The 6,038-nt window shown below is 37.0% G+C and overlaps 1 pseudogene; it reads left to right on the top strand.

Annotated features, from left to right (window-relative positions):
* Positions 1-6,038, top strand: part of LOC102854941 — a 110,669-nt pseudogene that overhangs the window by 103,005 nt on the left and 1,626 nt on the right.

The following is a 6,038-nucleotide window of genomic DNA, read 5'->3' as shown; positions in this document are numbered from 1 at the left end:
CCCAGTAGTGGAATTGCTGGGTCAAATGGTATCTCTATTTGCAACTTTTTGAGAAAGCGCCATACTGCTTTCCACAGGGGTTGCACCATTTTACACTTCCACCCTTTTGAGCATGATGTCCTTCTCCAAGGATCAATCTTCTCTACAGATAATATTCTAGACATAGATTCTTACTATAGATAAAAAAAATGTTATCTATGCAAACTATAGATAAGACCCTTATAGACAGATTCTTATCAATGTAAACTAAAGAGGATAGATAGATAGTTAGATAGGCCAGCATTTGGAATAATTTGTCAAAAAAAAACCCCACTAAATGGCAGCAACAAAATAACAACAAAAATATCTTACAAAATTAGTTGTCTATTTTACTGTATCTGTAATGTGTCCTGATGAATAATTTAGGTCCTCTCACTTTTTTTCCCATAAAAGAACATTTCTGGGGAAAAAAGGGTTTGTTTTTGTGAGTGGATTTTTTCCCCTCTTAGGGCTTGTCTAAATCAAAACATCTGAATATTTACACATAAACAAAATAAATTCACAAAAAACAAGGTCATAGGAATCTTAATGCACCAGACAATTACCTCAAAAGGCTATGGACTGTAAGCATTTTTAGAAGAAATAACTACAGGATTTTATTACTTTCAGAACAATTGCTTACATGACCTAGCCACAGCAGGTATTGAAAATAGTTATTAGTATGATAATTTCAACAGCAGAATAATTTTTTTAAATTGAATAGAAAATGTAGTAACTTTCCAGTGAAGCTCTCTGCACTTGATAATTCTAGTGTTAGAGCATAGAAACAACATAGAACTTTCAGTCAGACTAGGCATTTCTTTTCAGTTTATCTGATACATAAAGATAATAATAAGTCATTTACCTTACATAAGAGTATATTTCTTACCTTAAGAAGGATGCAGATTACCATATCTCATAGGCTGATAAAGAAAAGAGTTCTAATAGTTATAATTTCCTGATATTTCCCCCTTTTGTTAGATGAACAGAAAGTGTTGCATAGAAGTGTTGAATCGAAGATTTCAAAAGTTGTCTTCTGAAGACAAAGAAAAGTATAACAAGAGTAGTTAGGAAATCAAAAGGGAAGAAATTGTTTGACATACCTTAAGCTGAAGAAACTGAAGAACAAAATGAGGCCTCAAGTTGCCATACTTAAAGATGGTATGTGCAAAATATTGAAAGATCCAGGAAGCATCACAAGAAGATGGAAGGAATGAATACATACAGTCACTGTAACAAAAAGAGTTAGCTGACGCAGACTCATTTCAGAAGCAGTGTATGATCAACAACGAGGGAAGTTCAAGCTACTCTGAAAGGAACTGGCAAAATATAAAGCTCCAGGAATTGATGGGAACCAACTGAGATAATCCAGCAAACAGATGCATCCTTGGGGACGCTCACCATGTTGTGCCAAGAAATCTGGCTGGAAATCTGGAGGGTACTGACCAACTGACTGGAAGAAATCCATATTTATTCCCTTTCCCCTAAAAAGTGAACCAACAGAATGTGGAAATTAAAAAAAAAATCACAAGCAAACAAAATCTTGCTGAAGATTATACATCTACAGAGAACTCACAGAAATGCAAGCTGGGTTAAGAAGAGACTGTGGCACAGGGGATAAGATTGTTGATGTCAGGTGAATCTTGGCTGAAAGAGTACAGAAGAATGTGTATTTGTGTTTTATAGACTATGCATGGGTACTTTATTGTGTGGGTCACAAAAATTGGAAATCTCCAAATGGTTGATGGTACTCATTTAAAACCTAAACTGAAGTTAAGGAAACTTGTCTGAACAGAGCAGGGGTACACTGTATCATTCAAAATCAAGAAAAGTGTCAGGGATCTATCCTTCATCCTTACCCTTTCAATCTATATGTAGATCATTCATGAGGCTGGACTTTATAAAGAAATGTTTGCTTTATTTGAAATGTTTGCTTCAGAAGATCAAGGATTTCAGCCTTCTATATAGATTGCTTCTCACCATCAAGAAAACAAAGATTGCCACCACTGGACCAACAGAATAATGATAGATGGAGAAAAGTTTGAGGTTGTTAACTATTTCATCTTCTTTGGATCCACAATCAATACCTTTCCCATAAGCAAGCAGTCAGAAAGTCAAAAGATAAGTTGCACTGGAAATGTCTCCTGTCAATGACCTCTTCAGAATGCTTTAGAGCAACAGACTCAGTCTTGAGACTAAGGTGTGCCTGGCCCTCTTAATTGGTTATTATATACATCTGAGAGCTGGGAAATAAGTAGGGCTAATAGAAGAATTGATTCCTTTGAGTTGTGGTGCTGAAGAAAAGTATTGAACATAATAACATAGACTGACAAGAGGACAAACATGTCTGTGCTGGAGAGGGTGAAATCTATTCACTATGTAGAGGCAAAAATTTCGAAGCCCTGTCTCACATACTTTAGGTATGTTGCCAAGAGAAACCAGTCCTTGGATAAAGACACCATGCTTGGAAGGGTAGAGAGTTAGTGAAGGAAAGGAAGTTCCTGGATGATTGGCACAGTGGCTGTGGCAATGAGGTCAGTTATGTCAAAGACCATGATGTCATGATGTTAGTTCAATATAGGGTGAAGTTCAAACCCATTTTTCATAGAGTTTCTATGAGCTGTAGTCAACTCAATAGCACATAACAACAAAATATAAGAGCAGTAACAAAAACTTAAGTATGAATGAAAAATAAGTGATGCCATTGAACTGTAGCCCATGGATTTTCAATAGAACAAATCAATCAGTCTTGGAGGAAGTTAAGGTTGAATAATCTTTAGAAGCAAGGATGGTGAAATTCTGTTTCATGTACTTTGGACATGTTACCAGGAGAGATCAGTCCTTGGAAAAGGGCATCTTGATAGAAAGAGAGAGGAAGACTTTCAATGAGCTGGATTGACATACTGATGGAACAATGGGTTGAAGCAAAGATCATGAGAATGACACAGATAGGGGAGGATCCAATCCGTTGTTCTAGGTTTGAAGTAGTAGTGAAACAGTAGTTGACTTGATGAAATCTAGTGAGAATAATATAAATGAAAACCTTGTGAAAGATTCAAAGTGTTACATCATTATAATCTTCTTTAGTTACTGCTGTGATGACTTTTCTCCCCTCTTTTTTTCTATTTCAGAATGATATATATGTTTTTCACAATTATATTAAACCATGTTGAGCTCTAGAAATACCATTTCATTTAATTGTAATACTGTATTCTTGATGAATATATGATTCTTGTGTGCAATTGCATTAGGAGTCTCTTAACACCCTAGCCAATATTACTATGACATTTTTCCCTCTTCTTCCTCTTTCTCTCTCCTGTATATTTCTCTTCCCCTTCCTTCCAATCTTTTCATTTTCTCTTTTGTTTGCACTGAGATTTCTTCAGTTAAGTGAATAATGTTAGTAGAATGAGAAAAAACTTAATAAAATGCTTATTTCATCTAAAATATTTGTTTAAATTGAAACAAAAAACTAAATAAATTTTGGTATCAAGTAAATATATGTTCTTCTGATCTTGATTCCATATTCTCTTTGATAGAACCCAGCTTCTTTAATAATTTGCTTAGCATACAGATTGAATAGGTATGGAGAGAGAATACAATACTGACACACTCCCTTCTTAATTCTAAACCATGTAATATTCTCTTGCTTTTTGTGCACAATAGTCTTTTGATTTAAGTATAAGTTTTGCATGAGCATGGTTAAGTGTTCTGGGATTCCTGTTCTGCTCAATGTTATCCATAACTCATTATGATGCACACAGTGAAATACCTTCAAACAGTCAATAAAGAATAAATAGATATTCTTCTGATATTCTTTACTCTCAGCTAGGATCTATGTGACATCAACAATGATATCCCTGGTACCATGGCCTCTTCTAAATCCTGCTTGAATTTCTGACAGTACTGTTATCTGTGTACTGTTCTAACCATTTTTAGATGATCTTCAGAAGTATTTTGCTTGCATGTGGTATTAATAATATTATTTAATAGTTCCCACATTCTCTTGGATCACTTTTCTTAAGAATGGGAACAAATATGGATTTCCAATCTATTGGCTAGATAGCTGTCCTCCAAAGTTCTTGGCATAGACTGGTGAGCACATCCAGGGTTGCATCTGCTAATTGAGACAATTCAATTGGTATCACATCAATTCCTGGGACTTATTTTCGGTCAATGCCTTCAATGCACCTTCCATTTCCTCGTTCATTACCATTGGTTTCTGCTCATATGATACTTCCTAAAATGTTTCAGTGTCAGTCAGTTATTTTTGGTACAGTAGCCTGAGTATTCCCTCTATCTTCTTTTGATGCTTCCTAGGTCATTCAACATATGGCCTATAGTATTTATCAACAATCTGTGTTATGCAGATGACACAACCATGTTTGCTGAAACTGAAGAGGACCTGAAGCGCCTGCTGCAGAGGGTAAGAACTGCAGCCTACAATATGGATTGAGGCTCAATGTCAAGAAGACAAAGATTCTCACCACTGGACCAATTGGCAGCATCAGGATGGATGGTGAAGAGATAAAGATTGTACACAGCTTTAGTTTGCTTTGCTCCACAGCCAACACTCTTGGCACCAGTATCCAGGAAATTAAAAGGCACATTGCCATGGGAAAGTCTGCTGTTAGGGACCTCTGCAGAGTACTGGAGAGCAATGGTGTCTCCCTGCATACTAAGGTGCGCCTGATACAGGCCATGGTCTTCGCAATCACTTGTTATGCATTAGAGAGTTGAACAATGACCAAGGAGGATAGAAGGAGAATTGATGCCTTTGAGCTGTGGTTCTGGAGAAGAGTATTAAGAATACCATGGGCTGCTAGAAAAACAAACAGATTTGTCCTGGACAGGGTTAAGCCGGGTGGCTCCTTGGAGGCAAGGATTCTGAGGCTCCGTCTAACATACTTCGGACATGTTGTGAGGAGAGACCGGTCCTTGGAGGAGGACATCATGCTTGGGAGGGTGGAGGGACAGCGCAGGAGGGGAAGGCCCTCTATGAGATGGATTGATTCAGTGACTGGGATAATAGGGATGGGAGTGTCAGAGACAGTGCGATTGGCACAGGACAGAGCGGAGTTTAGGGCTGTTGTACATAGGGTCGTTATGAGTCGCAAGCGACTCAACGGCACATAACAACAACAACAACATCTTTCAATATTGTCACTCTTGGCTTAAATTTGTTTTTCAGTTCTGTTAGCTTAAGAAATACAGAGCAAGTTCTCCTCTTTATTCTTCAGCTCCAGCTCTCTACATATTTCATTATAATATTTTATTTCATTTTTTCAGACTTCCCTTTGAAATTTTCTGTTCAGCTCTTTTGCTTCATTCGCTTTTCTCTTTGTGTTGACTTCTCCATGCTCTAATGCAGTTTTCAGAGTCTCTTCTGACTTTATTTTTTCTTTTCCCACTGTCTTTGTAATGAACTTTTACTCTCCTCATGGATGATATCCTGAATGTCATCCCACAACTCACTTGGTCTTTGATTATTGCTGTTCAACGATTCAAACTTATTCTTAAGATAATTTTGAAATTCAAAAGGAATCATATTTTGGTTGTCATGGACTTGCTTTAAATTTTTTTGGCTTCAATTTGAACTTGCACTATAGAAGAATTGACTCCTTTGAACTGTAGTGTGGAAGAAGAGTACTGAAGATTTCATGGTACTTCTTGGCAACAAGGATGATGAAGTTTTATCTCACACTGAACATTTTTCTAGGAGAGATGATTCATTGCAGAGGGTGTACTCTAGATGTATCTTATCTAAGGCATACCGTTTTTGGTTTTTTTGGCAGTCAATCAGAAATTCAGCACTTTTCTCCAAGACCACAGATTAAACGCAGTTTGCATTTTTTTTTTTTTTTTTGGTCATCTTTGGTCCTTGTCCAGCTCTCTGGTGCATAGCAAGTGACTGAAAATGTCAAGGATTGACTCAAATGTCAGTCCTTAGACTGACATCATTGTTATTGTTGTTGTTGTTATGTGCCGTCGAGTCGCCTGCGATTCATAGCGACCCTATG

Source organism: Elephantulus edwardii, unplaced genomic scaffold (genome assembly GCF_000299155.1).
Source record: "Elephantulus edwardii isolate Elephantulus edwardi_28Jun2011 unplaced genomic scaffold, EleEdw1.0 scaffold00406, whole genome shotgun sequence".
NCBI lineage: Eukaryota > Metazoa > Chordata > Mammalia > Macroscelidea > Macroscelididae > Elephantulus > Elephantulus edwardii.
Note: the sequence above shows the minus strand (reverse complement) of the source record. Positions and strands in the feature narration are given on the sequence as shown.